We start from the raw sequence: 12,252 nt of genomic DNA, 5'->3' as shown, positions 1-12,252 counted from the left end.
TGCTGCTGGTAGGGAAAGATGTCCCTAGCATCTGTAGATAGGCGAGTTTGGAGCCCCCAACAAAGGAGATGGGCAGAGTGACCCCTGCAAATGGTGAATTGTTATGGTCACAGAAAGCAGGGGTTTTGTGAAGCAAAAGACCCAAGGAATCAGGGAGCCAGGCACAGCCATGATGGCTGCTGGTAGGTCTTAAAGGGCACCCTTCCTCAGGGTGCCGCTTACTGGCTAGGCTGTGTCCAGAGCTCTGTTGCTGACAGCCTGAACCCCTTGCTGAGCAAGCTGTGGCTGTGGGGTTAGATTAGAATCAAGCCTCCCCTTTAAGAGTACTTCTTTATTTGCTGTTTGCATCTTCTGTCTTATTTCAATCTTTTATTTTTATCTTTTCTGTGTACATGTGTTTTACATGTGTCTCTTGAAAACATCATTTAGTTGAAATTTTTTTTAACCCAGTCTGTTAATCTTTGTATTTAACTGGACCAGTTAGTCTACTTAAAATTATTGCTATGACTGAAGTATCTATCATCTTATTTAGTGTTTTTCATATTGTTCTGCCTATTTTTTCTGCCCTTTCTTTCTTTCTTCTCAATGTAGTTTTTTCTATTTATTTATTTATTTATTTATTTATTTATTTTTATTGAAATACATTCACATACCATACAATCATCCAAATTGATCCAAAAATTGATCCACAATCAATTTTTGAACATTTTCATTACCCCAAAAAATAAAAATAAGAATAAAAATAAAAGTAAAAAGAACACCCAAAACATCGCATACCCCTTACTCAATGCAGTTTTAATAACAAATACTAAAGTTATAGTCAAATTCAATAGAGAGGGAAGGGCGATCCTTAGAAATAGGCCTAGTCTACGTCCTCATATTCTAGTTGAGAAAATGGAGGCCCTTTGTGATTTACCTAAAGTGCCGCATCTGGTTATGGTAGTTTGAACTAAAACCTTGGTGTTTAGTCTCTCTGGTTGGATTCTTTCCAGTGCATCATGCTGCCTGACTTTGGAAGAATAGTTACAATCAAAGTCAAAATCAAAAATAGTTTTAAAAAACAATCATAACTGTCCAGTCACAGAGCAATAGGAAGTGTTTTAGGATGGACTTAGAGGGGCATGGGTTAGAAGAGGATGGGGAAGGAGCAGATTCAGATCTTAAAGATAATGTACAACCAATATTTTCTGAATATGAACAATCTGAAATTGATAATATATTTTATAGATTTCAACAATTTTAATATACCTATGTTCAAATGTGAAATTTTAGAGACACTAGACAAAGCCTAGATACTTTTTCTGCCCTATCATTCTCAAAAAGAAAAAAAAATCTTGCTGGGAAAATATTAAACAGTGCCTATTTCTTAGGTGTTGTGGTGTTCCATAGCCCTGGAGTGCCTCTTTCATGCAGGAGGTTTGGAAGTGCTTCCATAGGTTTGGCCTTGTGGATGTCCACAGGAGCATAGTATTGTGAAGCTGGGAATTTCATGGCCTGTGGATTTCAGAAATATCCTAAATACCATCTGACTTGCAGAAAGGAGCTTCTAGTGTTCTCTTCAGGGCTGGCTATTTAGCATCTCTGTTGATTGTTCTCCTGGTCACTCTGGGGCAGTGGAGCTTCTAGTATTCTCTTCAGGGCTGGCTATTTAGCATCTCTGTTGATTGTTCTCCTGGTCACTCTGGGGCAGTCCTGGAGCTTAGGAAGACACAAGCAGTACACAGGTTGTAGGTGTATAACGAGGCCCTGTCTGGGATGAGGGGAGTGAGAAAAGTCTTGAAAAACATCATGAAGGAGGTTGAGAGGAGGCTTCTTGGAGAGAGCAATGCCTCATTAACGACCAGGCATAAAGGGTGGAAAATGCATTCCAGGTAGTTGTAGCAACTTTTTTTTATAGCTACATTATCAATTAGCAGAAGTCCCACGTTTCCATGTTTCATTTTATGAGTCTCCCCAGTGAGGAAGGCAAGAAAAATGTGTCAAACTTGGGGGCACTTCTGGCTTCCATTTTAAGAACCAGAGACCACTACTATCAACTGCCTGCGACCCCTGGCAGAGAGAGAAGTCCACGCTGTCGCTTGCCTATTATTTCTTACTCTCTCCTTTCTTACCTTGGCTAGGATTACTTGAATATTCTGTATCTCTCCCTTTTCCCCTTGGTTAGTTTGAAAGTTATGCATTCTATTTCTATTCTTTTAGTGGTTATCCTAGAAATTAAAATATGCATCCTTAATTTACTAAACTTAAATGTTAATCAGCACCTTTCTCATTCTCCCAGACAACTTAAAGACCTTAGAACATTAACACCATTTACTCCCTCCCCAATTTCTTCGTTTCTGTTAATGAATATTTAAATTCTGTGTATTTTTTTAAATAAACTTTTTGTTTGGAATAATTTTAGATCTACAGAAAAGTTTCAAAGATAGTACAGAGAGTTCTCATACACCCTTCACCCAGCTTCTCCTGGTGTTAACTTCTTACATTATGTTGGTACATTTGTGAAAACTGATAAATTAATATTGGTACAATACTATTAACTATACCACAGAATTTATTTGGATCTCATCAGTTTTTCCACTAATGCCTTCTATCTGTTCCAGGATCCAATCCAAGGTACCACATTGCAATGAGTCATCATGCCTCCTTAATATCCTTTGGTCTGTGTCTTTCCTTGTTTTTCATGACCTTGACACTTTTGAAGAGTATGATCAGATATTTTGTAGAACACCCTTTAGTTAGAATTTGACTGATGTTTTCTCATGATGAGAATGGAGGTATGGGTTTTGGGGAAAAATACCACAGAGCGTTTCTCATCATATCTTATCAAGAGTTACATGATATCAACATGACTTAAAACTGGTGATATTAGCTTTGATCACTTAGTTAAGATGGTGTCTGCTAGGTTTCTCCTCTGTAAAATTGTTGTTTTTCTCTTTTAATATACTGTTCTTTGGAAGCCAGTCAATAGGTCCAGCTCATACTCAAGGTGAAAGAGGTGAAGTAAGCTTCACCTCCTGGAAGGGGTAATATTTACACACATTATTTGGAATTCTTCTGTAAGACAGATTCATTCTTTCTTCGCTGTTTACTTATTTATTCAATCATTTATGTATATCAGTATGGACTTATATTTATTTTATTCTTCAGGTTATAATCCAGTACTATTGTTATATATTTTATTGCTCAAAATAGTTCCTGTTTCCTTTTTTTTTTTTTTTTTTTAATTTTTATGTTGAAATACTTAAAAACTTACAGGACAGTTACAGAAATAATACAAACTCCACATAGAAAACTCCAAAATACACCCCCCCCCCCGATAACCAGGTCCACCAATTTTAATATTTTGCCACATTTTCCATTATCATTCAATCTATCTAGCCATCTATCTATCTATCCATCCATCCATTTACTGAATAGTTGAATGTAGATTGTATACATCACACTCCTTCAACACTTAACACTGCCATGTACATTTCTTAAGAACAAGGGTATTCACTTATGTAACCACTTTAAGTGCAGTTATCAAGTGAGAGAAATTTAACATTGACAAAAAGCTTGCAGTCTATATTCCAGTTTTTTCATTTGTCTCAGTAATGTCCCTTTGAGCCTTTTCTCTTTCCATCCAGGATCATATATTACATTTAATTGTCATTGTCTCTTTAGTTGCTCTTCTCTTCTCTTCTCTTCTCTTTAATTGTGGGAACATATATACAACATAAACTCCCATCTCGACCACTCCCAAGCATACCATTCACTGGGATTAATCACATTCATGATATTGTGGTACCCTCACCACCTTCCATTACTAAAATCTCCCATCTCCCCAAACAGAAAATCTACACCCATTATGGATTAACTCCCCGTTTCCCCTACCCCTGGTAGCCTGTGTTCTAATTTCTGTCTCTACAAACTTGCATATTCTCTGATATTTTCTTTGTAGTTATCACAGGGCTTAAATTTAATACCCTTAAACCTATAACTTCCACAGAAAACCCAAACTATGTTCCTATATCCCTCTATCCCCTCCATCACAAATTACATATTTATACAATATGACTCCAAAATCATTGATTTATCGTTATATTTTATGTGTTTTCCTTTTAGATCCTGTAGGAAGTAAAAAGTAGAGGTACAAACTAAAAATACAGTAGTACTGGCATTTATATTTACCCATATTGTTACCCTCATTGGAGATTTTTATTTCTTCACGTGGCTTCAATCTATTGTCTATTATCCTTTTTTTTCCACCTGCAGAATTCTCTTCAGTATCTCCTATAGGGTCTGTCTAGCAGGGACAAGCTCCCTCAGCTTTTGTTTATCTGGGAATGTCTTTTAATCTCTCCCTCATTTTTAAAAGAGTTTTGCCAGATATAGAATTATTTGTTGGCAATTTTTTGCTTTCAGCACTTTAAGTTTATTATCCCGCTACTTTCTTGCATCCATGGTTCTGATGAGAAATCATCATTTAGTCTTACTGAGGCTCCCTTGTATGTGACATGTTGCTTCTCTCTTATAGTTTTTAGAATTCTATCTTTAGTGTTCGAGTTTGATTATAATATGGTGCGGTATGGGTCTATTAGTGTTTATCCTGTTTGGAGTTTGTTGAGCATCTTGGATTTGTATATTCATGTCTTTTGTAATGGCTGGTAAGTTTTCAGCCATTATTTCTTTGAGTAGTCTCTCTGCCCCTTTCTCTCTTTCTTCTCCTTCCATAATATGTATATTGGTGCACTTGATATTCCACATGTTCCTCAGATTCTGTTCAGTTTTCTTCATTCTTTCTTCTTTCTTCTTTCTGCTCCTCAGACTGACTGATTTCAATTGTCTTATCTTTGAGTTCTCTGATTCTTTCTTCTGCCAGCTCCCATCTACTGTTGTATCCCTCTAGGGAACTTTTAATTTCTGTTACTGTAGTCTTCAGCTCTGTTTCATCCCTTTGCATAATTTCCATCGCTCTATTGATATTCTCTTTGTGTTCATCTGTTTTTACCTGATTTCCTTTAGTTTTTTTGTCCACATTTTCCTTTAGCTTTTTGAGCATATTCAGCACCGTTTTTTGTTTTGTTTTGTTTTTTCCTTCTCTCTTTTTTTAAAATCAGTTTTATTGAGATATATTCACATACCATACAGTCATCCATGGTGTACAATCAACTGTTCACAGTACCATCATATAGTTGTGCATTCATCACCTTAATCTATTTTTGAACATTTTCCTTATACCAGAAAGAATCAGAATCAGAATAAAAAATAAAAATAAAAAAGAACACCCAAATCATCCCCCCATTCCCACCCTATTTTTCATTTAGGTTTTGTCCCCATTTATCTACTCATCCATCCATACACTGCATTAAGGGAGTGCGATCCACAGGGTTTTCACAATCACACTGTCACCCCTTGTAATCTACATTGTTATATAATCGTCTTCAAGAGTCAAGGCATCATCTCGACAGGTGAACTCGCTGCCCTCCCCCCTACGTGGGACCCAACTCCCAGGGGTGTAAATCTCCCTGGCAACGCAGAGTATGACTCCCGGGGATGAATGTGGACCCGGCATCGTGGGACTGAGAGTGTCTTCTTGACCAAAAGGGGGATGCAAAATGAGATGAAATAGTTTCAGTGGCTGAGAGATTCCAAATGGAGTCGAGAGGTCACTCTGGTGGACATTCTTATGCACTATATAGATAACACCTCTTAGGCTTTAATGTGTTGGAATAGCTAGAAGTAAATACCTGAAACTACCGAACTCCAACCCAGCAGTCTGGACTCCTGAAGACAATTATATAATAATGTAGATTACAAGGGGTGACAGTGTGATTGTGAAGACCTTGTGGATCACACCCCCTTTAGCTAGTGTATGGATGAGTGGAAGAATGGGGATAAAAACAGAAGGACAAATGGGGTGGGATGGGGGGATGATTTGGGTGTTTTTTTTTCACTTTTATTTTTTATTCTTGTTCTGGTTCTTTCTGATGTAAGGAAAATGTTCAGAGATGGATTGTGGTGATGGACGTGTAACTATGTTGTCATACTGTGGACAGTGGATTGTATATCATGGATGATTGTATGGTGTGTGAATGTATTTCAATAAAACTGAATTTAATAATAATAAAAAAAAAAGAGTCAAGGCATCTGGGTTGGAGTTTGGTAGTTTCAGGTGTTTACTTCTAGCTATTCCAACACATTGAAACCTAAAAAGTGTTATCTATATAGTGTGTAAGAATGTCACATCAGAGTGACCACTCAACTCCATTTGAAATCTCTCAGCCACTGAAGCTTTATTTCGTTTCATTTCGCATCCCCCTTTTGGTCAAGAAGATGTTCTCAATCCCATGATGCCAGGTCCAGCTTCATCCCCAGGAGTCATATCCTGCATTGCCAGGGACATTTACAACCCTGGGAGTCAGGTCCCACAAAGGGAGGAGGGCAGTGAGATCACGTGCCAAGGTGGCTTAGCTAGAGAGAGAGGGCCGCATCTAAGCAACAAAGAGGCACTCAGGGAGAGACTCTTAGGCACAATTATGAGCAGGTTTAGCCTCTCCTTTGCAGTAACAAGCTTCATAGGGGCAAGCCCCAAGACAGAGGGCTCAGCATGTCAAGCCATCAGTCCCCAGTGTTTGTGAGAACTTCAGCAACAATCCAGGTAAGGAAGTCTAACACCTCCGCATCCTCCCCCAGCTCTCAGGGGGGCCCTAAATATATATTTTTTTCTCTGCCCAAAACTTTGTGATGTATTGCTATTTCACTCTAACCTATACAGACCTACCATATCTCACTTCCTAATTCAAAGTTCCGTGTAATTGTGGTAGCACCATTTTTTAAAAATCTTTGACTGGTGTGTCTCAGGTCTGGTCCTCCTTATTGATGGTTTCTAATGCTCTAGTCCTCTCTTCTGCCTGGGCCACCATTTCCTTTTTGTATGTTTCGTAATCTTTTGTTGAAATCTGTGCATTTTGATATTTTAATATATTATTGCTGGAATTTAGACTCTGAGGTTTCTGTTCCTTAAGCTTGTATCCAGCTAATATTGTGACAGAGCTTTCTTTGAATGTCAGGAGCTAACAGAAAAAAAAGGGGGTGTGGGGGTAGGGGAGAAAACACCTTTCCCAGTCATTGCAGATGGACCTATGTAAGTGTTCTCCTTCAGGGTTTACACATACAATAACTTTAGAAAAGAGATCCAGGCTAAAGCATAGGGGCCTCTTTGGTCCTTTCTGTGCATGCATCTTGTCTTGGGCATGCATGAGTGGCCCTAGGAACTATCCCATTTACATGGATAGGAATGTCCCCTCTTCCTGAAGAAGCAGTTTCCTCACTGTCCTGGACACTTCAATGCATGTCTACAGCCAGCAATCCCTTGCCCCTGGCAATACAACTTGACTGCTTCCCCGAAGCATTCTCTGGGATTGCTGGATGAGCCGACTTCTACATATAGGGGAAATTCTGGGATGGTGAGTCCCTCAAGCCACCACCAGGCAGATTGGGCCAGACATACAAGCTCTTGGTATGTGCGTGAGGGGTATTCTGCTCCCTCTGGTACAAGGACCAGGGATCCGCACTGGGAGCATGGAGTGGTTCCGTGCCGAGCGGATGAGGAGTGTGGGGGTGGAGCCAGCAAGGATGCCATATAATCCTACTGCTTTTAAGTTGTGTTTTTCTTGATTTGGCCCGTGCCCTATTACTGCAGTCCTTTAATGGTTTTCTGGAGCTTTGAGAAAGCTGTTTCTGCTAGTTCTTACTGGTTGGTCCAAGTCTTTCTCCTGTCTCCTTTTGACATGTTCCCATCTTTTTCTTTTTCTTTTTAAAAACATTCTTGCTGTCTGACACTACAAAATGTTCCAGGTTAATCTTCTTTTTCTTTGCCCTAACTCTAACATCCACCATTTTTCCAGGGAGCCCTGGTTCCTTTTATTAGAGAATGGTATTTAGAAGCCAAGATCTGGGTGCTGGTGTGCTCATTGTTTCTAGGCCCTCTCAGTGGTCAGAGCTAGGAAATATATGTACTTATTTATATTAGCCCAAGTATATCTTGTATCTTTAATTTGTTTTCTCTATGTTTAACTGTATATATGTGTTTGTGTGTGTGTGTGTGTGTGTGTGTGTGTGTGTATGAGTTCCTGCTAATATCTCTGGCTCTAATCCAGCATCATAGGGTTTATTCTAGCTTTTCTCTCTTGCTTATTTATTTTCAACTTCTATGTCTGTTCATGAGACATCTGCCTCTCATCATCTTCAACCTTAGTGTACATTTATATTAGTTTCAGAATTGTTAACCTGTATTCCTGTGAGAAGCAAATTTCTTAACTAGAGTATGGTATTTATATACTCAAAAAACAATTTTTTTAAATTTTTGATTTTGTCTTTAGCCTTACATTGTTTAATCAAAAACTGTTTTCCAAAGTTAAACAGGACACTTTTTTCCCACATCTTTTTCATTAAAGTATGTCATACACTTGCAATGCAATTAGGTATATTTGTCACTTCTTTCCTATTGTTATTGTGTATTTTAATTCTATGTTTTTTTTGTTATTATTATATGCTCTTTTTTGTATTTTTTATTTTTTTACATTTTATTTTGAAATAAATTCAAAGTCATAGGAACCGTTGTGAAAACAGTACAGACCCCATACACAGAACTCCAGCATTCCCTGACCCCTCCCCGATACCCCGATCTGCTAACTTTAACATGTTGTCAGACCGCTATTTCTTTCCCTCCCTCCCTCTCTCCCTATCTATCATCCATCATCTACTGCTCTGTCTTCTGAACATATGAGAGCTAGCTGCACACATCCTTGAACAAACACTATAATTCACGTATACAATTCCCATGAACAAGAACATTCTTTTATGCAATCCCACTAAGCCCAGCTAAGAAGTACAAGAGAGTCAACAATGATACAAAGCTTACATTCTATATTTCCTTTTTTTTTTTTCCTTATGTCCCAACTGTGTCCCTTTGAGCCTCCTGTCCTCCATCCTCAGATCCCATCCAGGGTCATCCTTGGCATTCAATTGTCATCTATTTAGACTGTCTTTTTTTTTTTTTTTTAATCTTCATTTTATTGAGATATATTCACATACCATGCAGTCATACGAAACAAATCATACATTCGATTGTTCACAGTACCATTACATAGTTGTACATTCATCACCTAAATCAATCCCTGACACCTTCATTAGCACACACACAAAAATAACAAGAATAATAATTAAAGTGAAAAAGAGCAATTGAAGTAAAAAAGAACACTGGGTACCTTTGTCTGTTTGTTTGTTTGTTTCCTTCCCCTATTTTTCTACTTATCCATCCATAAACTAGACAAAGTGGAGTGTGGTCCTTATGTCTTTCCCAATCCCATTGTCACCCCTCATAAGCTACATTTTTATACAACTGTCTTCGAGATTCATGGGTTCTGGGTTGTAGTTTGATGGTTTCAGGTATCCACCACCAGCTACCCCAATTCTTTAGAACCTAAAAAGGGTTGTCTAAATTGTGCGTAAGAGTGCCCACCAGAGTGACCTCTTGGCTCCTTTTGGAATCTCTCTGCCACTGAAGCTTATTTCATTTCCTTTCACATCCCCCTTTTGGTCAAGAAGATGTTCTCCGTCCCACGATGCCAGGTCTACATTCCTCCTCGGGAGTCATATTCCACGTTGCCAGGGAGATTCATTCCCCTGGGTGTCTGATCCCACGTAGGGGGGAGGGCAGTGATTTCACCTTTCAAGTTGGCTTAGCCAGAGAGAGAGGGCCACATCTGAGCAACAAAGAGGCATTCGGGAGGAGGCTCTTAGGCACAATTATAGGGAGGCCTATATGTTTCCAATTGTGGAAACATATCTACAGCCTAAATCTTCCCATTCCACCCCCTCCGTAGCATTCCATTAGTGGGATTAACCACATTTAGAATGTTGTAATGCTATCACCTTCCCACCATCCATTACTAGAAATTTCCCTTTACCTCAAACAGCAACCCTACACTCATTACTTAACTCCTCATTGCCCCTTCCTCCATTTCTCTTAACCCATACTCTACTTTTCATTTCTATGGTCATATTCCCTGATAATTTCTTTGTGTTTACTGTGGGGCTTAAAATTAAACCCTTAAATCCATAAAAAAAATCCATAAAAATCTTGTTTTTCTTTGGTACCAACTTAATTTCAATAGGACACATAAACTATGTACCTATACTCCTCCTTTTCACCACCTTTATATAGTTCTTGTCAAAAATTACATATTCTACATTGAGTTCAAAACCACTGATTTGTCATTAGAGTTTGTGTATTTTATATCATGTAGGAAGTAAATAGTGGAGTTACAATTCAAAACTTATTGACTTCTATTTGTATTCCATTGTGGTCAGAAATTGTGCTTTGAATATGTTCAATTGTTTTTGTTGTTTGTTTGTTTGTTTTTTATTTATTGAGGCTTGTTTTATGTTCCAGCATATGGTCCATTCTGGAGAAAGATCCGTGATCACTAGAGAAAAATGAGTGTCCTGGTGATTTGGGATGTAAGGTTCTATATATGTCTGTTAAAATTCTCTATATCTCTTTCTCCTTTCTTTGTTTTTCTGTTGGTAGGGCTCCCTTTAGTATCTGAAGTAGGGCAGGTCTTTTATTGGCAAAGTCTCTCAGCATTTGTTTGTCTGTGAAAAATTGAAGCTCTCCCTCAAATTTGAAGGAGAGTTTTGCTGGATAAAGTATTCTTGGTTGGAAATTTTTCTCTCTCAGAATTTTAAATATGTCATGCCACTGCCTTCTCACCTCCATGGTGGCCGCTGAGTAGTCACAACTTATTCTTATGTTGTTTCCTTTGTATGTGGTGAATTGCTTTTCTCTTGCTGGTTTCAGAACTTGCTCCTTCTCTTCAGTATTTGAGAGTCTGATCAGAATATGTCTCGGAGTGGGTTTATTTGGATTTATTCTATTTGGAGTTCGCTGGGCATTTATGCTTTGTGTATTTATATTGTGTAGAAGGTTGGAGAAATTTTCCCCAACAATTGCTTTGAATACTCTTTCTAGACCTTTACCCTTCTCTTCCCCTTCTGGGACTCCAATGAGTCTTAAATTTGGACGTTTTATTTTATCCCTGAGATCCTTTTCGATTTTTTTCTCCATTCTTTCTTTTGTTCTTTCATTTTTTGTTCTGTGGACCTCTAGGACACTGAGTCGTTGTTCAGCTTCCTCTAATCTTGTATTATGAGTATCCAGAGTCTTTTTAGTTTGGCCAACAATTTCTTTTATTTCCATAAGATCTTCTATTTTTCTATTTAACCTTGCAATTTCTTCTTTATGCTCTTCTAGGGTCTTTTTTATGTCCCTTTAATCCTGTTCGGTGGTCTTCTTCGTGTCTTTTATATCCTGTGCCATGTTTTCGTTCCTCGATTGTGATTGTTTGAGTAATTGTGCCAAGTACTGTGTCTCTTCTGATATTTTGATTTAGGTGCTTGGGATTGGGTTCTCCATATTGTCTGGTTTTATCATATGCATTAAGATTTTCTGTTGTTTTTGGCCTCTTAGCATTTGCTTTGCTTGAGAGGGTTCTTTCACGTTGTAAAAAACAAAAAAAAAATACCAATCTAATTTTTCAGAAATATAAATTGGTGGTGTACACTTTCTCCAACTAACCAGCAGATGGTGTCTGTGAGTCACCTATACCCCTCAAGTCAGTTCTCCCCAACTCTGTCTCTGTGGTGTGTGGGGAAATGATTTTTGTGGGGTTCAGTTGGTGAACTCAGTTTGGGTTTGTTGTTGGAGCTGTCCGCCCTGAACGTGGTATGTGTGTCTGGGTGGTCAGGGAGGCAGGGCCGCTTTAGTATTCAAACCTCCCAGGTGTTCCCAGAGATTCAAGGCTGTTGCAAGAGTCTAAGCCTTCATTTCAGTTTTGCCCCCAGATTTTCTCTGTCGCTGACCCACAAACCACCGGCGTTGACGTAGCATCCCTGGGTTTTCCGAGCGGGCCCCCCTTCTCAGCTGTGATCTTCCAGGACCTCTGCTGAGGGAAGGCTGTGCTATGTCACTAGTGTGCGTTGTTCCCTCAAGGGAAGCCCCGGGCCGCCGGGCCGTGCAGGGGCTCTCTCTGCCTGATGCAAAGATTAGCCTATAATTCTTGACTGGTGTAAGTTCTGAATGAAAGGCAGGTAGTAGAGATGGGCCCCGCCCCTTTCCTCTTAGAGAAGATAGATGCCCTAGGGGGAGGTCATTAGCATTTCAATGGTCTCTCTCTGCCTGTGCCACACCCCTGTCTGGCTCACAGA

General features: G+C 39.0%; 1 protein-coding gene across 2 annotated transcripts in view; it reads left to right on the top strand.

The window, feature by feature from the left end:
- Positions 1 to 12,252, top strand: part of LOC119545438 (TRAF interacting protein) — a 37,161-nt gene that overhangs the window by 2,066 nt on the left and 22,843 nt on the right. The window lies entirely within an intron of this gene.

This window comes from Choloepus didactylus, chromosome 1 (genome assembly GCF_015220235.1).
Source record: "Choloepus didactylus isolate mChoDid1 chromosome 1, mChoDid1.pri, whole genome shotgun sequence".
NCBI classification, from domain to species: Eukaryota; Metazoa; Chordata; class Mammalia; order Pilosa; family Megalonychidae; genus Choloepus; species Choloepus didactylus.
Note: the sequence above shows the minus strand (reverse complement) of the source record. Positions and strands in the feature narration are given on the sequence as shown.